We start from the raw sequence: 20266 nt of genomic DNA on the forward strand, positions 1-20266 counted from the left end.
TTTCTGCAGTTATCAGGCATCAGGTTGTGAGTTTGTGCCCTCCAAAATGCTGAATGGATGGGCTAAAAAGCAGTTGCAATGGAAAGTGGGAGAAAGGCAAGGAGCTGATAGCAGGTATGGTGAGGGGATGGGAAAGAAGGGCAAAATGGAAGAAAAGACCAAAGATGGTGGGATGGAAAGATAAAAAACATAGGTAGAAAGAAAAAAATGTTGAAAAATGAGAGCAAGAAGAGACTGGGAGGAAGTGAGGAAGGGAGAAAGAAGGTACCAAAGGTGGGAGAAGAATGTGTGAAAGGGGAGGAGATTAGGGGGGCTGCTATAGGCAGGGGTGGGGGTTTGGAATCTCTCCACAGAGACAAAGGAATATGCCCACACCACAGGGAGAAGGACAAGGTGAAAGGGAAGCCCAGTTTCCCAGCCTCTGGCCATCACTTTCTTTTGATAGTCAAATTGAAAGAGGACTTCAACTACTTCATTTTGACTTCAGACTTAAGTTCTCCTTTCCAGTGTCTCTCTTAACTCAGACGGCAGACCTCCAGGGAAAAGCTGTGGATTGGAACTACCTCCTCAAGCTGCAGCGCTGCTCTGAGCCAGCAAGACCCCATGTGATTGGCCCTAAGGCAATGGGGCCCCTGACCTGTGCTGCCTGCCTGCCCATACCTACCAACCTTCGCTCCGTGTTTTCCCTGTATAAACCTAGAGCCTTTTTCAGCACCTTGGAAACAATCTTTTCGATGTTAATCACTCTACTGCCTTCAGATGCTGGCCTCACGGCAACGAATTCCTCTCTTGTTTCACCACCACTCAGGTCTCTGCCTTTGGATTTTGTCAGTGGCAAGCAGCTGAACCTTGTCTGTTTGGGATCCTCGGAACTAGGTGCTCTTGCACCCATGACCCCAGTTACAAAATAACTCAGACCCCCACTTTTCTACAGCTGTAGAAAGTTTAGGACCCTGGCCCAGGAAGTGCTACCTGGGTCAGTCAATACCCCCAGTTAATACCCAAGGTCAATATCACCTCTGGCCTCTTCCTCTCATCACTTCCTGTAGGCATCCAGCCTCTTCAGCCCCTCATTTCCTTTATAAACTAACACTGGGCTAAGAGTCAGCTCAGCTTCAGCAGAGGCTTGAACCACGGATGGGCCAGTTAAGAAGGAAGATTGATGGGACGCCTGGGTGGCTCAGTGGTTAATGTTAGGTTTTTTAGTAACTAAATGGAAATGAGACCGCCAAGGCAAGCGAGGGTCCAAGAACAGATTTTATTGCAGGCACCCTCGGGCGAGGTTCCACGACTCACGGGGGAAAGAGAGTGAGTCTGGGAAGTCGCGCCAGGACAAGGTGGTCGGGGGTTTACATAACGTTGTAAGGCAGAACGGTTTCCTATTGGTCGGCTCATATACAAAGGAAGGATTGCAATCCAACCGGTCAGAGTGACCCTCACTATGCAAAGGAAGGATTGCAATTCGACCAGCCAAAGGTGACTAACTCCTCTGGGGTTTGAAGGGCATTGGGTTCGGTTGGGGAAGTCCAAAGGGGAGGTGTAAGGGTCTGCTCAAGCTGTCAGTAGGTCATTGGCCCATTGGCGTCCCAAGTGGAGGTGGTGACAGGAACCTCAGCCATTTTGGAGTATCCGCCATCTTGAGGAGTTTCCCTTCCCGCCTGGTCCCAACAGTTAAGCCCCTGTCTTTGGCTCAGGGCGTGATCCCAGATCTGGGATCGAATCCCACATCGGGCTCCCTGCAGGGAGCCTGCTTCTCCCTCTGCTTGTGTCTCTGCCTCTCTCTGTGGGTCTCTCATGAATGAATAAATAAATAAATAAATAAAACCTTAAAAAAAAAAAAAAAAGAAGGAAGATTGATTACAGGACACCTGGGTGGTTCAGTTGGTTAAGCATCTGTCTTCAGCTCAGGTAATGATCCTGGAGTCCTGGGATCAAGCAGGGGCTCCCTGCTCAGTGAGGAGTCTGCTCCTCCCTCTGCCTCCCGCCCCACTTGTTCTCTCAAGTAAATAAATTTAAAAAAAAAATTTTAAAGAAGGGGAATTACAGGGGCACCTGGGAGTTTTAATTTTGGCTCAGGTCATGATCTCAGGGTCATGGGATCAAGTATCAGGCTCCACACTCAGTATGGAGTCTGCTTAAGATTCTCTCCCTCTCTTCCCCTTCTCACCACCCTTTATGCAAATACTCTCTCTCTCAAAAAAAGGGGGAAAAAGGTGTGTGTGGGGGGTGGTTACAGCCCAGAACAGGGACACAGTAGAACTCTGTATCAAAGGTGACTGTTCCTAAAATGATTTCTGACTCAGGGGACCCATTCTGGACATTTCTTACCTCTCTGCTCAAGGAAGACACCCTTTCTTTTCATTGTGCTCAGCAATGGAACACCTCTTTGATTAGCCTCTCAGTTCAAACTCTGCCTTAATTTCATGAAATTAAAGGATACATTACAGAGTTTTGTCTTACAAAAAAGCAACATCCCCCAAATAAATGATTCCATCATACCCTAAAGCAATAACGAATGAAGGAAGGACAGGAAGAAGGAAGGAAGGGAGGGAGGAAGACGAAGGAAGGAAGGAAGGAAGGAAGGAAGGAAGGAAGGAAGGAAGGAAGGAAGATGGGAGGGAGGAAAAGAAGGGCGGACGCTAGGAAAAGAAAAAGGAAAGGAGGGATCCCTGGGTGGCGCAGCGGTTTGGCGCCTGCCTTTGGCCCAGGGCGCGATCCTGGAGACCCAGGATCGAATCCCACATCGGACTCCCGGTACATGGAGCCTGCTTCTCCCTCTGCCTGTGTCTCTGCCTCTCTCTCTCTCTCACTGTGTGCCTATCATAAATTACAAAAAAAAAAAAAATCAAAAAAAATTAAAAGAAAAAGGAAAGGAAAAGAAGAATAGCCCGCTGGTAGGAGTTGCAGTACTAGAGCAGAAAGAAGAGACAGAAGAGAGAGGCAGAGAAGGCAGAGCGGGTTTGGAGCTGATATGGAGGTAGGGCTGCTGGTCAGGCCCTAGAAGGGCTGTGAATCGGGCAAGTTACTGTCATCATCCTCAAGGAAAGAGCAGTTTCCTCCTGTCTGCCAGGCGACAATGTCCCATTAGCACTCCAGCTCTCCTCAAGGCCTATACAGATCATTTCTTTGTTTGTTTGTTCAAGGTTTTGTTTATTTATTCATGAGACACAGAGAGAGAGAGGCAGAGAGGCAGGCAGAGGGAGAAGCAGGCTCCATGCAGGGAGCCCAACGTGGGACCTGATCCCGGGACCCCAGGATCACGCCCTGAGCAGAAGGCAGACACTCAACCACTGAGCCACCTAGGTGCCCCAGAACATTTCTTTCTTTTTTTTCTTTTTTTTAAAGATTTATTTATTTGAGAGAGAGCATGTGCAGGTAGCATGAGCAGGAGGGGCAGAGAGAAAGGGAGAAAGAATCCCAAGCATACTTTGAGCTGAGCCCAGAGCCTGATGTAGGGCTCGATCTCATGATCCTGAGATCCCCACCTGAGCTGAAACCAGGAGTCGGATGCTCAACCAACTGTGCCACCCAGGTACCCCTCTTTTTTTGTTTTAATGGATCTATTATTTAATTAGGTTCTTTGTAAGAAATTTAGAACAGCAATTTGTGAGGATAAACTCCATTTATAAGAGGAAACAGAGCAGAGAGAGCTGTGAAGCTGAGAAACAGCTATGATTTTTGGCAGAATTCATTGTCCATGGCTTTCTGATCAGTCTTGTGCTGTTCTAATTTCATATTTCTCTTTTTCTGTGAAGAACTCGCCTTCCTAGCGTCTGGATTCATACTGCTTCTTCTTCTTGAAGCAAGCATCCATGAGATGTTTTGGTGGAGGTGGCAATGGCAAATTTCTGGTGTGTTCTACGCAGAGGATTGAGGGCCAGAAGCCTGGTCACAAGTAGCAAGCCACTGCTCAGCTGCTTCAGGAAAACCACCCTCTTGCCTCTGTGGTGCCCACTGAGGATGATAAAAGGGTTCCAGGAGTGACATTAGCTGGCAGGTTTTTCACAAGCTGACTGAAAGGTTTTCTTTTTTTCTTTTTTAAGATTTATTTTTTATTTTTATTCATGAGAGGCACAGAATGAGAGAGAGAGGCAGAGACACAGGCAGAGGGAGAAGCAGGCTCCACACAGGGAGCCAGACGTGGGACTGGATCCCAGGTCTCCAGGATCAGGCCCTGGGCGGAAGGCGGCACTAAACTGCTGAGCCACCCGGGCTGCCCAGGTTTTCTTTTTTGCTGAAGCTCAACAGTGCTTTGTTTTGTTTTGTTTTGTTTTTTAAAGATTTTATTTATTTATTCACGAGAGACACACAGAGAGAGGCAGAGACACAGGCAGAGAGAGAAGCAGGCTCCCTGCAGGGAGCCGGGGTTAAGCCCTGAGCCTAAGGCGGACGCTAAACCACCCAGCCACCCGGGCTGCCCCTCCCCCCCTTTAAAGATTTTATTTATTTATTCATGGGGGGGGGGGGGCAGAGACACAGGCAGAGGGAGAAGCTCAACAGCTTTTGAGGCACATCTTCAGTAGGATAATACATAGCATTTTGCAAAATTTAACCATTTGGGTACCACCATTCTTGTCACCACTAACTGGTTTTTTGGCAGTAGCAAGAACCTTCTCCTTTTTCCTTTCAACCCTGGATTTAGCTGCTGAATACTTCCTCTTGTACATAGCCCTTCTGGAATACTCACTCGATGGGGAATACCTGCCAATTCCTCTGACTAGAACAGGGTATCAGCTACAGTAGGGCTTCCCCTTCTTTGTCATTTTAGCCTTGAGGTCACCCTTCTTAACCTTGCCACCAGCATCAGCCTTCTTGACTTCAGGTTTCTTTTTAGTATCCAGCTCCTCCACTTTTTTACCCACCATCTTGCAATATGGAAAAGAGCCATATCCTATTTTCCTTACTCATCTGTGTAGTCTCAGAGAAAATACCTCCCTGAAGGTAACTTGGGTGTTTCTCTGTTCTTTGAGACCTCAAGGAGCTGCATACCTTTTTCACCTTAGCTTCTTTGTAGAATAGTCAGGGTTTGTGTTTGTGTGTTTTGTTTCCCAGTTGAAACGACAGTTGAGGATGTTTGAATATGGAATAAAAATGTTCAAAATTTGAAGGATGGAAGAAGAGGTCCATATTCTGCTGCACAGAGGAGAGCTCTGTTCACTCCTGGTCCCAGTCCAGGTCATTTCCTCATGATCAAGCTCGTAAAAAATTGAAATCCTGCTTGCCATGCAATTGATATTTTTTTCTGTGCTCCTAAACAACAGCAACATGGGCCTCTCCCAGCCACCAGCACCCTCAGGCCCTACCATCTTACCTCCTCTACTCCTGCCCCTTCTTCTCCAATACATATTCCTTTTCCCCCTCCTTTTTCATCTATTCAATCATCCAGCAGATATGTAATGAATATCTGCAATGTGCCAGACACTGTGGTGGCCACAGAATAAAAGATGGCCACCATGGGGGCCCTCCCAACCACAGAGCCTTACAGCCCAACATGAGGCCTACAGGTCTAGAGCCAACCACACTCCCCACATCTGAGCTCAGTGGATCTGAGCAGTAAAGGGAGATGAGGTTAGTCCTCAGTTTGAAAAGGAAATAGAACTATAGGGCATTATGAAACTAATCATGGAGGCCACAGACATAGGAGCGTTGAGCCTGGAATTCAATGTCATACAGATCAAAATCCTATTACTTACCAACTGTGTGACCTTAACTCTGAGCCTCTTTTCCCTTCTGGCAGTAACAACCTAAGCCAACTAACAGGTCAAGATTGATGATTTACCCCATTTAGCAGAGTACCTGGCAATTGGCTGTAGACAATAGCAAGGGGAAACTGGTATTAATGATGCGGAGCTGCCCTGGATATGTGAGCACAGAGGAAGAAAGGTTCCAGCTTCTGTATTCCATCCCTCCCTTTTGCTGCCTGCCCACTTCTCTTCCCTCTGTCACCAATCTTCCGCAGTCAGAAACCTGGCACTTCCTAATATAGAAAACAAGAGCAGGAGGTATGTGGGAACAGGAAACATGAATCATTAACAACAACTGAGCTCCCCAGTGCTCTGAGTGAGCACCCTCACCCTGCCCCCAGAAAGCCACTTTCTACCCACCCCTACCCTCAGCCCCAAGCAGAGCTGCCTCTGCAGGACCTGCTCCAGCTTGAATCACTCTCTTTAGGCCACTCTTCCTAAAGCCTGAAAGGCCATAACTCCCTTGAGCTGCTGGATAAACACTGCACAGAAATCACAAAGAGTCCAGGAAAGAAAAACAGGCAACAAAACGGAACAAGTGCAGAGAGTTGAATAGGTGTTTATTTTGATCCATGTCCAGTTCTGGCAAACCTGGAAAAGAATACAATGTCCAGGAGAAGGCAAGCTGAAGGGAGGTTGGGAAGAGAGCTAATAATATCAAATTTGAGACTCTATAAAAAAATAATAATTTGATCTATTTATCATATCATACAAAAGGATAACTTCTACATAGGATTTTTTTTTTTTAATTGAAACTATAGTGGGGCATCTGGTGGCTCAGTTGGTCAAGGTCCGAATCTTGGTTTCAGCTAAGGTCATGATTTTAGGGTGGTAAGAGCTCCCCCTCAGTGGGGAGTCTGCTTCCCCTCACCCTTTCCCTCTGCCCCTCCCCACTGTTCGCACTCTCTCTCTCTCAAATAAATAAATAAATCTTGTTTTTTTAATCTTAAAAAAATCTCTTTAAAAAAGTCTTTAAAAAAACCCTATAAAAGTACCAAAGGAAAAAAATGGCAGAATTTCTGTATAACTTGAGAGTAGAAAAGACTTTCATAACTATAGCTAAAAATCCACCTTCAATTGAAGAAGATTGATAAATTTAACTACATAAGAATTTAAAAGCAAGCACTTTTTTTTTTTAAGATTTTTTATTTTATTTATTCATACAGACACACACACAGAGAGGCAGAGACAGACACAGGCAGAGGGGGAAGCAGGCTCCATGCAGGGAGCCCGAGGTGGGTCTCGATCCCGATCCCGGGGTCTCCATGATCACGCCCTGGGCTGCAGGAAGTGCTAAACCCCTGCGCCACCAGGGCTGCCCAGCAAAAACCTTTTTAAGGAAAACATTACCATAAGCACAGTAAAATAACAAACATGTCACAGACAAATGGGTAACATTCCTAATATATAAAGAACTTCTGAGATTAGAGGGAAAAGAATCAACAACTTTAATGGGAGCAGAATAGGCCACCCCAAAATGTACCACTTTGGCATGTGAATTATTTTGACCTGAAGGCAATCGATACCCGGTAGACTCAGAAAAAGCTTTTTACCTCTCCCTCAACTGCCTAAAAGAACTTAGATGAGGGTCAAGAACCATAAAGAGAGCTAACCATTGATAACTTTTTTGTTCAAGTAATATCTACACCCAATGTGGGGCTCAAACTCACAACCCCAAGATGGAGAATCATGTGCTCTACCTACTGAGCCAGCCAGGTATCCTGAAACTTTTTATCTTGAAATTTTAACTGCTTGGTAGGGCAAACACATGACTACAAAATATCCGCTCTTTTTATCTTCCTATGAATTGCCCCCTTCCCTTTGAAGCCCTAGGTCCCCAACTAATTCCTTAGCTTAGGCCAACGTGTAAGCTTCAGTTGCCTATCTTGAAGTATCATGTTTTTATGGGGCTCTTGTGTGTACAAAATTCGTTTTTCGGGACCCCTGGGTGGCTCAGCGGTTGTCGTTTGCCTTTGGCTCAGGGCATCATCCTGGGTTCAGGGATCGAGTCCCACATCGGGTTCCCTGTGAAGAGCCTGTTTCTCCCTCTGCCTATGTCTCTGCCTCTGTGTGTGTGTGTGTGTCTCTCTCATGAATAAATAAAACCTTTAAAAAAAAAACTTTTGGGCATCCCTGAGTGGCGCAGCGGTTTGGCACCTGCCTTTGGCCCAGGGCGCGATCCTGGAGACCTGGGATCGAGTCCCACGTCGGGCTCCCGGTGCATGGAGCCTGCTTCTCCCTCTGCCTGTGTCTCTGCCTCTCTCTCTCTGTCTGTGACTATCATAAATAGATAAAAATTAAAAAAAAAAAAAACTTTTGTTTTTCTTCTTTAATCTATGTCAAATTAATTAATAGACCGCCAAACTCAATTTAATTGGCAAACTACAAACTCAATTTAAAAATTACAAGAACAGGGCAGCCCTGGTGGCCGAGCGGTTTAGTGCCGCCTTCGGCTGGGGCGTGATCCTGGAGACCCGGGATCGGACTTGGGCTCCCTGCGTGGAGCCTGCTTCTCCCTCTGCCTCTCTCTGTGTGTCTCTCATGAATAAATAAATATAATCTTAAAAAAAAATGACAAGAATAGGGGCATCTGGATGGCTCAGCAGTTTGACGTCTGGATGGCTCAGTTGGTTAAGCATCCACCTGACTTTTTGGTTTCAGCTTGGGTCACGATCTCCTGGATCCTGGGATTGAGCTCCCCATGGGGCTCCGTGCTCAGCAGGGAGTCTGCTGGAGATTCTCTCCTTCTGCTCCTCCCCTCACTCACGTGCATGTGTGCTCACTCACTCACTCACTCACGCTCTCTCTCTCTCAAACAAATGGATAAGTCTCTGGGGAAAAAAATTGCAAGAACAGGGCACCTGTCAGGTGCCCTGCTCAGTGGGAAGTCTGCTTCTCCCTCACCTTCTCCCTCTGCTCCCCACCCCCCCACCCCCGCTCATGCTCTCTGTCTCAAATAAATAAAAATTTTTTTTTAAAAAAGGCTTTCCCATGGGAATCCCTGGGTGGCTCAGTGGTTTGGCGCCTGCCTTCTGCCCAGGGCGTGATCCTGGAGTCCCAGAATCGAGTTCCACGTTGGGCTTCCTGCATGGAGCCTGCTTCTCCTCTACCTGTGTCTCTGCCTCTCTCTATCTGTGTCTCTCATGAATAAATAAATAAAATCTTTTTTAAAAATAATAAAAAAGGCTTTCCCTAAAAAGGAAAGAAAAATAAAATATCTGCACAGTGAGTTAGTGGTATAATCACAAAGAGAACTATTTCAAACAACTTTATTTTTATTTTTTTTAAGATTTTATTTATTTATTCACGAGAGACATACAGAGAGAGAGGCAGTGGGCAGAGACACAGGTAGAGGGAGAAGCAGACTCCATATAGGTAGCCGGACATGGGACTTGATCCCGGGACTCAGGATCACGTCCTGGGCAGAAGGTAGGCGCCAAACTGCTGAGCCACCCAGGGATCCCCTCAAAAAACTTTAAACACTAACTTGACTGTATCTACCTAGTGAGATATAACTTAAGGACAAAAAGAATTGAAAAGTGTTTTTCATTTTTATATTAATTGATTAATCAATTAATGATGATAATATGAAGAGATAATGCCAATGTTGGTGTGTTTGGGAACTGAGATATTTGGTTGGGAGGAAGAGCAGATGTAAGATGAAGTCATGTAAAATAGTGGGAGTGTCTATTTGAATTAAAAGTGTTAGTAGAGAGAATCCCTGGGTGGCTCAGTGGTTTAGCACCTGCCTTTGGCCCAGGGTGTGATCCTGGAGTCCCAGAATTGAGTCCCACATCAGGCTCCTTGCATGGAGCCTGCTTCTCCCTCTGCCTGTGTCTCTGCCCACTGCCTCTCTCTCTGTGTGTCTCTCGTGAATAAATAAACAAAATCTTTTTTTTTAAAGTGTTAGTAGAAACAAAGAATGACTTTAAGTGAAAACATGTATGTGTGTATTTCCTATCCACCAGAAGGCCCTATAAAAAAAAAGATCAACCTAAAGCAATGAATATCCCTATTACCCTGACTGTGATCTCTAATTGCAATTTCCCATCAATGGAAAGAAATGCTTGGTTCTGAGACTGGAGAAGGAAATGTACAAGATGTACTTGGATGTCTCGTCATAACAAAAAACTCAGGAAGCTATCAAAGTATCTTAGGAATATATCAAAGGGAGGTGAGGAGACTCCCACTTGCCAAAGATGGGACAATTCAAGCATTCATAAGAATAATAATTGCAATGAGCTGTAATAAACTGAGCTATATCAAATATATTCAAACCTATGACTTCATAATGATTTTTTTAGTTGCTCACATTTAGAGAGTTGTAGGTAGCCAACTCACTAATTTGAAAACTGGTCATAAAAAGAAATGAAAATTTCCTGCCTTTCCTACAGGAACCATACCTGACTACATGGTTGATGAGGAAATTTCTCTTACAGAAGTAGTCCAGCTAGTAAATGAAGAACAGAATGATAGAATTCCAATATCACCATTTTGCATCCCCTAAGAAAATCATGCATTAGTCAATGCCTCATAACCAAAAGAGAGACAAGCTGACATTATGCACCTTCTGTTGGAAGTTCACATTCTCCGAGGAGTCCTATAAGATAAGCCAAACATAGACTGAGGGAAATTCTACAGGACAAAAACAAAACAAAACAAACAAAGAAAGAAACAACAACAACACAGTTTCTTCAACAAATATATTTCAAGGGGGAAAATGGAATCGGTAAGAGAACTTATACATTAAAAAAAAAACATAAAAATACCAACCATAATGTATGGACTTTATTTCAATTCTGATTCAAGAAACATAAACTCATTTTAAAAATAGGACATTTGGGGGAGTCTGGAAGAAAAAACTTTGAGGCTCTAAGGAGCCTCTAAGGAGTTCTAGGCTGTTTTCCCACTGGTCTGAGCCTAGGCATTGCTGCTGTTGTAAGCAAAGACCACTTGAGAGCCCAGAACTAGAGTTGGAACAGCTCCTTCTAAATGGCTCTGTACTATCAGAGGAAGAGTCTAAATAGCAAGACCACCTCTCTCATTCCCTTTCACCCCCCATTCTCCCTTCCTCCCACATAAAAACATTCAACTTTCAGCATGAGGATCCAGCAGGAGGTTTTCTTGAGGTGGCTCTCATTCAGTTTCTTGCCCATCTGGACCACAAGTTATGGCATCATTCAGGATGTCCCAGATGAACAAGGTCTGATTGTGTGAGGGAGCTGTTATCCCTGATCACATATGAGCCTAATTTAGAAAGGGAGGTAGTTGGCATACTCCATCAATACCTCTACCAGCAACCCCACGGACTGGAATAACTATAAACTATGGAATATAGGATTCCATCTCAAAAAAAGGTAAAAACCTGCCCCTAGGGCCTGAATATTCTTAAGTCAGAAACCTGGGAATTAGCCATTATTCCCATCTATTTCTACATCTACTCACTGCTCTTAGCTCTTCAACCATAGATCTGAGATATGATTATTTCATGATAGAGAAGAATTTAAGATAAAAGAACCCAAGGAAGGGCAAGAAATGAACAAGTCAGGAAGTGTTGCCAGCACATGAAGCCAAGGGAGCTGAAGCTGCTAGGCAGAAAACAATATTATTATTATTATTTTAAAGATTTTATTTATTTATTCATGAGAGACACAAAGAGAGTGAGAGAGGCAGAGACACAGGCAGAGGGAGAAGCAGGCTCCATGCAGGGAGCCTGACATGGGACTCGATCCCGGATCAGGCCCTGGGCTGAAGGTGGCACTAAACCGCTGAGCCACCCAGGCTGCCCAGAAAACAATATTAATAATAATTTCACATTTATTGAGCTCCTATTACCTGCCAGGTAATGGGCTAGGTCCTTTTCATGCATCATCCCATTTGATACTCTCAGCAACCTATTAAGTAATGCCCTCAATCTTTTCTCAAAGGCAACTTCTCTCCCTCTTCTCAAGAATGCATCTCTTAACTATTTCCTATTTTAAATACCTAGCAGTTATACATAATATCTGAAGTTTTCATATTATTTATAGCAGATATGCCTAGACCTGTGGGAGGTCTATAGTCATTGGAGGGCCAAAGACCTCCATAACACAGTCAACAAAACATCTTCCACCTAACGTTTGAGCAGAGACCCATCTAAAGAAACCTGTCATCTTTACAAAAGATGCCTAGAAGATGCCATGCTTCTCTACTCAGGGCTATGTGTGTGATATGACCCATGACCGGCCATTATTCCTTCACAGTGTCTCATCTGGCCATTATGATTTTGGATCCTTGTCCAGGAAGTAGAGCAAGCAAAGCATGACCACATCTCTAAACAAAGGCATGTTGGACCTCTTACAATTTTATAATGAATGAGTAATGGTGAAAGTTGAGTGCATTTACTTGTAAGAAGTCACAATGTAATTGGTGATTATAGAGCAACTGTATTTTTTCCATCATTTCCTAACAAGAGTCATGCCTCGGAAATTCAATAATGGCCTAATGATAATGACAGAAAAGGAGGAGGAATTGACACATGAGGCAAAGAAGCAAACTATGTCATGTGAGATCTGTCTGACCCCAGGAAAAGAACAACATTTGAACTATATGTCCATTACTTTAGCCCCCCCAAAACACAAAAATAATCAACCATGGGGCTTAACTCTGTAGCTACAACTAATCATATCAAGAATTACTGCAGTGGAACAATGAACCGGTGATGGGGTACACGGCTTCATTACTGTTTGTGTCTTCTTGATATGGATACTCAGTACAGATGACATCTATAAATTTTACATTTGGGTTGCTTCAATTGTCTGTGAAGACCCTACTGAGGCATAGCAAGAATGGTGCTGCCCAGTTGGGTCTGGTTGGGTGAGGAGAGCTGACCACTCAGCTTCAGGAAGCAGTTTTGTGTTTCTCAGCAGATAGTCCAGTAGCCAGAGATCTATGGAAGGGAAAAAATGTTTTTAACTTTATTTCTTTGTAAAAATTGCCCAGAAAGAAAGCCAGTCATTGACACTGGTAATTGAAGTATAAAAATGTGAAGAGTTCCAAGAAAATAATGGTTTTTAGGAATTGTATATTGAAGTAAAGACAGGCATTTTGATCTTGGTGGCAGTTCAGCTTTATTAGTCCTCAATAAATCCAGATATTTGAAAAGAGACTTGAGAAATTTCAGGAAATATTTTCAGGCAGCTCAAAAGTTTCTTACAGAGCAAGATACAAAACTTAAGTGAAAGTAGGAACAGCAGTTAATTCCTAGTAAGAGAGTATAAACAGGAAACAGCAACCTCTCAACAGAAATGTAATTAAGAAAGGTCTGGAAAAATCTGGATAAGTATTTATGTATCATATAATTTAGAGATATGCAAAGATTCTGGTGCCTCTTATAAAGGTCAAAAGGATCTGCTGTCCTTTCTGCAAACATGGCACTGGGTGATGGCACATCAATCCCCCTTTAATTTTAGTAGCCCTCATCCAGAACTTGCTACAAACCACTTTTGAAGGTTAAAAATTTCTGACCTCCCTAGAATAAGATTGTCTAGAGGGAAAGAAGGTTGGTAAAAAGCTGCCAGCACGCCAAGTATATAGGCCCCTCCCCAAAAGGAAAGGCTTCTGATTCACCTTCCAAAGGCTCATCCTCTCTCTACATAGATATTATCACTGCGTACACACCCTCTCCTCCCTTTCTACTTCATTTATTAGTCTACTCTCATCTATCAAATCCAGATTTATGGTGTTTATGTCTTTTCTTTTAACTACCGAAGTCCTTTTGGATATAAGCTTGATATACATGAATAATAAGAGTAACTACCAAGTATTATAGCTATTAATTATATTAATAGTTATAATATAAGCTATAGTTACACTATATATAATACTATACTATTTAAGATAGATATAGTTTTATTGCAGTAATAGTTATAGTATGAATGTTACAATACACTATCACATTCCAGTTTATATACATTGTCTTTTATCCTTACAATGCTGGGAGATAGAATCTACAGAAACATGGCACAGGAAATGTAATTTGCTCAGATTCTCATAGTATGGGGGCAGCCCGGGGGGTTCAGCGGTTTAGCGCCGCCTTCCGCCCAGGGCCTGATCCTGGAGACCCGGGAGGGAGTCCCGCGTCAGGCTCTCTGCATGGAGCCTGCTTCTCCCTCTGCCTGTGTCTCTGCTTCTCTCTCTCCTCTCTGTGTATTCTCAGAAATAAATAAATAAAATCTTAAAAAAAAAAAAGATTCTCATAGTATGTGGTAGATTCAGGGTTCAAACGCAAGTGGGAAGGAATCTGTTTCAGGGCTTGTTCTATAGTAAGCTGCCTCTAATGGGGCACATCTCGTTACTACCACTCTCTTACCCATCACAAATTAGACAGCATCAAGTTTTATAAAAACTGCTTACTAGGGATCCCTGAGTGGCTCAGCGATCCACTAGTGCCTGCCTTCAGCTCAGTGCGTGATCCTGGAGACCCGGGATTGAGTCCCACGTCGGGCTTCCTGCATGGAGCCTACTTCTCTCTCTGCCTGTGTCTCTGCCTCTCTCTCTCTCTCTCTCTCTCTCTCTCTCATTCTGTGTCTCTCATGAATAAATAAATAAAATCTTTAAAAAAAAAAAAAAAAGAACTCATCACCCTTTAATTATTTGTTCAGTGTCTTTCATCCCATTGTCCTGTGACCTCCATGGGGGCAAGATGGCTATCCTGTTCACTGCTATATCCAGTATCTTGTGTAACACCTGGCACCTAAGAGAAATTTTATATTTGTTGAATGAATGGATGTGAATAAGCAGTGGGAGCAGGCTCTCTCAAAGGTTAGAGAAGGTGTTGTACCAGCCAGTAGTTAGCTGATGATGCCACAGGATGTTAATCTCTGCCTAACAGAAACCAATAGCCTCTGAGTTCAAGCCTCCCTCCTGTTGCAAACACATTCTGTTGTCTGCTTAGCCTGGGAGCTATACCAGTGGGTGGAAACCTGCCCTGCCAAAAAGGCTAATTAATCCTAAAAGCCACATCAGTGTCATAGCTCTGACCTGTCCAATCTGGTGTCTCTTTGGTCGCAATCTCTAGCCTTAGGTTGAACCTCAAGAGAGTCACAACACCTGGAAAAAGGACAATACCTCCATTCTACCCCTCACTGTAGGGGGATTACCTGGAGACTGGCTTTCCTGCTGTGCCCTGTAGGCTAAGGTCACTTGCCTGTCAGTGGATCTCTTAGAGGTCCACATTCTGGCATCAGGTAGGCATAGGTCAGGTGGGTCCTCAGGCAGGGACCTGGAACTCAGAATGGGAGCTTTGAACAGACGTAAGTGGGAATGTGCAGGGGTCTATTTTTCTCCCCTTAGACTCGGGGAGCTTCTTTGAGTTGGAGGCAGCAGGCTAGGAGTGAAGGAGGAGCAATCGTGCAATTCCCTGTGGGCTGAAGATAAATCAGCTCTGTCCTGTGAATCAGATTAACTGGTTGCCTGCTACTCAATTCTTTGATTTCCTTTTCTTTTTTTTTTTTTTTTAAGATTTTATTTATGTATTCATGAGAGAAACAGAGAGAGAGGCAGAGACATAGGCAGAGGGAGAAGCAGGCTCCACACAGGGAGCCCGGTGTGGGACTCGATCCCAGGACTCCAGGATCATGCCCTGGGCCGAAGGTGGTGCTAAACCGCTGAGCCACCCAGGGTGCCCTGATTTCCTTTTCTTAACTCTAGATCTTTAGGGAATTATTATTTGATTATTGAGATTCTGCATTGCTGATGGCTTCAACTGTGGTTGCCCGCAACCATAAAGGGACAGGGAAACTTCTGGGGCATGGCAGAGCTGGGAAGTCCCCTTCTCCCCATAGGGATGCTCCCTCCAACTGCATCCCCTAGGATGTTCCTCTTACTTTATTATGGGACATGGCTGTTTCTTTGCAGCATCTAGACCAGCTGAGGAAGGCCCCTGACTCCAGTCCTCAAATGGAGATGACCCCAAAGCACCCCAAGTTGGCTCTGGAGATTTGTTCTCCTGATGCTTAGAGTTGCTTTGGGTAATCTGGAGGCCTTGATGGAAGAAAGTCACCACCTAGAAGGTAAAAGGATCCCATCTGTGTTCTCAGAGTCAGGAATGTGGTCTACCCACCGCTTCTCACCTCAAGACCTCAAGGCTCAAAGCTACCTTTCATTTCACAAATAAGATCTCCCCTCTTCTGTGTTGTGCACAGCCCTCCCCCCCCCCCGCCCCGTTCCAGGGCACTTATCTAGTTCCCACAAGATTGGATCTCTCTCTCTCTCCCATTGCTCTGAAAGAAAAAAACTCTGAATGATGAGTCACAACCCTTCCCTCCCAAATCCCCATTATTAAAAATGTTGATATTTTGTTTACATGTGAATTACCGATAGCCTTCTTTTCTCTCTCCCACATGTACATACTTTCTCATTTTTCCAACTAATATGTATGTCTATCTTTCCTCAGCCTGCAATTGAAGGTTTGTGACAGGGCAGGTCCCATCATCCTCAGCTCTTACTCAAGGCTCATTAATTAACTCAAAAGTTAATACTCTTTTAGGGCATTTGTGACCTCAGAGGAGAGTTCACTTACAATGCTGTGCTGATAAACCAGCATGAGTGGTTTCACTACCAGGAGGTAAAATCCCTGATTTGCAAAGGTTACCAATTTCCATGATGTAAATACCCCCACCCACCATGACCACTTTCCAACTAACAATGGTTTAACGACCAGCGTGTAACAATTTAATAATTTCTCTCACCAGTTGGTCTGAGGTGGCTGAAGCACATCACTTGTTCTAGGGGAGCTCCAGAACATTCTTGGGTCCCTAAAATGTCTCAACAAAATGAGCAATAGATTCAGTGGAAGTGAAGGAAGGAATGACCCCTCATGTGCCATTTTCACCTGCTGGCTTTCTTGGCTCAGAGTACTGGAAAGAGTATGGACTTTAGGGAGCCAAAGCTCTGGGTTCAAATCCTTGTGTAACTTGGGCAAGCTTTAGCTTCCAACTCTGCAAAAGAGGATTGATAAAACCTACCTGTGGGATTACTTTAAGAATAAAATGAGGGGATCCCTGGGTGGCGCAGCGGTTTAGCGCCTGCCTTTGGCCCAGGGCACGATCCTAAAGACCCGGGATCGAATCCCACGTCGGGCTCCCGCTGCATGGAGCCTGCTTCTCCCTCTGCCTGTGTCTCTGCCTCTCTCTCTCTCTGTGTGACTATCATAAATAAATAAAAATTTTAAAAAAAAAGAATAAAATGAGGGCAGCCCCGATGGCCCAGCGGTTTAGCACTGCCTTCAGCCCAGGGCCTGATCCTGGAGACCTGGGATCGAGTCCCATGTTGGGCTCCCTGCATGGAGCCTGCTTCTCCCTCTGCCTGTGTCTCTGCCTCTCTCTCTGTATCCATCATGAATAAATAAATAAAATCTTTTAAAAAAAGAATGAGGGATCCCTGGGTGGCCCAGCGGTTTGGCGCCTGCCTTTGGCCCAGGGCGTGATCCTGGAGACCAGGGATCGAGTCCCACGTCGGGCTCCCGGTGCATGGAGCCTGCTTCTCCCTCTGCCTCTCTCTCTCTTTCTGTGACTATCATAAATAAATAAAAATTAAAAAAAAAAGAATGAAATGAGATGCCTAAATAAAATGCCTAATATATAGCAAGCTCTCCATAATGTTCTTTGTTTTGCACCCACCCTGGTCTTAATTTTTCCTGTAGTTCACATGATTATTTTCCAAAGGGTCCAACAGGGGGAGCCCAAACTCAACACTGTCAGGGTGGAGGGCTGGTAATTCAGCCCAACTCTCTCACCAGTCTTGGTTTTAACTGGGGAAGCTTTGAGGAGCAAAGCTTTTACTCTTTCAGGCTCTCCCTTGTCCTCATCCTAAAAGAAATGAGTCCATCAAAATATTTTAGAATGGGATTTATGCCACTCGCCTTCATTCTCCTCCGAGATGGCAGGCTATACTCCTAATGAGAAACCATGGTCCATGAAGGGAGCACCACGTCAGGACCAGAGCAAGGGCGGCAAGCTTCACCAAAACTGTACTTTACACAGTGCAGAGCACATAAAGCTTTCTGCACAGCCAAAATGCTTCCCACACCAAACCAAGTCCCATAATAAGTGGTTACACCTAACTCTCATAGTAAAAAATGTGCATCAGGAGGCTGTGGTCAGACATCTAGAAGAGCTTTCCAACTATAAAACCACTATAGAAGGATTGGAGTCTTTGTGGCTGGGAAGGGTGGAGAGAGGAAGGGAGGTGGAAGGAACATGAGGCTCACTATTTTTGAGAAGTGTGGCTGTTCACAAACATTGGAATTATCGGAATGACACAGAGAGGGGCATCAAACAAAATTTTGAGGAAATCTGATTTCTTGTGATAAAGAGCTTTTGATAACCTGAGACAGTTTTGGAAACTTGGAAGCACAAAAACTCTTAATGAATGGGAAACCTTGGATTTGAACCATGTATGGTCACTTTCTAGCTGACTAACCCATGCAAGTTATTCAACCCCTCTAAGTCTCAGTCACTCATCTATTCATTCACTCCACCTATATTTATTAAGCATCTTGTATGAGTCAGGGGCTAAATGAATCCTGAGGAGACAAAGGTGAGTAAAACTAAGTACTGTCCTTTTTTTTCGTGGCATTTACAATGTATTCATCTGTAAAAAGGCATACTAATGCTGGGACAACTAGATACCCACGTGCAAAAGAATGAAGTTGGGTTCCCACCTCACACCATATATGAAAATTAATTCAGGGCAGCCCCAGTGGCGCAGCGGTTTATCGCCGCCTGCAGCCCAGGGTGTGATCCTGGAGACTCGGGATCGAGTCCCACATCGGGCTTCCTGCATGGAGCCTGCTTCTCCCTCTGCCTGTGTCTCTGCACCCCTCCCCCCGTGTGTCTTTATGAATAAATATATTTTAAAAAAATCTTTAAAAAAAAGAAGAAAGTTTAAGAAAAAAAAGAAAAGAAAAAAAGAAAATTAATTCAAAATATATCTAAAGGGCAGCCCGGGTGGCTCAGCCGTTTAGCGCGGCCTTCAGCCCAGGGCCTAGTCCTGGAGACCCGGGATCGAGTCCCACGTCGGGCTCCCTGAATGGAGCCTGCTTCTCCTTCTGCCCTTGTCTCTGCCCTTCTCTGTGTCTCAAATAAATAAATAAATAAATAAATAAATAAATAAATAAATGTGTCTAAATATAAATATCTAAATATAAAACTATTAAACTCTTAAAAGAAAACACAGACATAAAACATAAGTATAAATCTTTGTGACCATGAATTAGGTAATGGCTTCGTAGATATGACACCGGTTGTACAAGTAACAAAAGAAAAGAACACATAAATTAGAATTTATCAAAATTTAAAACTTCTGTGCCTCAAAGGACACTATCAAGAAAATGAAAAGATGGGGCACCTCACTGTTTGAGTGTCTGCCTTGGGCTCAGAGTGTGATCCTGGGATCCAGGATCCAGTCCCACATCAGGCTCCCTGCATGGAGTCTGCTTCTCCCTCTGCCTGTGTCTCTGCCTTTCTCTCTCTCTGTCTCTCATAAATAAATAAATAAATAAATAAATAAATAAATAAATAAATAAATAAATAAATCCCTTTAAAAAATAAATAAAAATGGGCAGAGGATCTAAATAGACATTTTTCCAAAGAAGACATATAGATGACAGACACATGAAAAGATGCTCAACATCACTCATCATTAGGGAAATGAAACTCAAAACCACAGTGACAAATCACCTCACACCTATCAGAATGGCTAGAATCAAAAAGACAAGAAATAACAAGTGTTAGGGAGGATGTTGGGAGAAAGGAATCTTCATGCACAATTGGGAGGAGGGTAAATTAGTGCAGCTACTGTGGAAAACAGTATGGAGTTTCCTCAAAAAATTAAAAATAAAAATACTACATCATTCAGTCATTCCACTACTGAGTATTTACCCAAAGAAAATGAAAACACTAATTCAAAAAGATATATGCACTCCTGTATCTATTGTAGCATTATTTACAACAGCCAATAGATGGATGCAAGTGTCCATTGATTGGTGAATGGGTAAAGAAGATATACAAAGGAATATTACTCAGCCATAAAAGGGATGAGATCTTGTCATTTGCAACATCATAAATAGACATAAAAGGTATTATGCTAAGTTAAGTAAGTCTGAGAAAGACAAATACCATTTAATTTCACTTATATATGGAATCTAAAAAAGGAAATGAATAAATAAACAAACAAACCAAAAATAGAAACAGACCCATAAATACAAAGAACAGAGGGGAGGAAGCTTAAGGGGATGGGTAATATGGGTAAAGAAGAGTGAGAGATATAGGTTTCCAGTTACAGAATAAATAAGTCACAGGGATAAAAGGTACAGAATAGGGAATATAGCCAATGATACTATAATAGCATCTTATGGTGACAAATGGCAGCTACACCTGTAGTGAGCATGGCATAACCTACAGACTTGTTGAATCAGTATATTGTACACTTGAAAGTAATGTAATATTCTGTGTCAACTAGACTTCAATAATCAACCAATC

At 43.7% G+C, this 20266-nt stretch overlaps 1 long non-coding RNA gene and 1 pseudogene across 2 annotated transcripts; both read right to left on the reverse strand.

Moving 5' to 3' along the window:
• Positions 1-3669: 3669 nt before the first annotated feature.
• LOC144316739 (large ribosomal subunit protein eL6 pseudogene) lies at positions 3670-4865 on the reverse strand (annotated as a pseudogene).
• Positions 4866-10510: 5645 nt separating this feature from the next.
• LOC144317835 (uncharacterized) lies at positions 10511-18577 on the reverse strand. Of its 2 annotated transcripts, none has more exons than XR_013383778.1 (4): positions 16751-18577; positions 16475-16549; positions 15611-15789; positions 10511-12672 (listed from the first exon to the last, which is right to left on the reverse strand). It is a non-coding gene; the product is annotated as an uncharacterized LOC144317835 (long non-coding RNA). The 2 variants fall into 2 exon arrangements; XR_013383777.1 differs by having other exon boundaries at positions 16475-16540; positions 16751-18568.
• Positions 18578-20266: the final 1689 nt, after the last annotated feature.

Source organism: Canis aureus, chromosome 7 (assembly GCF_053574225.1).
Source record: "Canis aureus isolate CA01 chromosome 7, VMU_Caureus_v.1.0, whole genome shotgun sequence".
In the NCBI taxonomy this organism is placed as follows: Eukaryota; Metazoa; Chordata; class Mammalia; order Carnivora; family Canidae; genus Canis; species Canis aureus.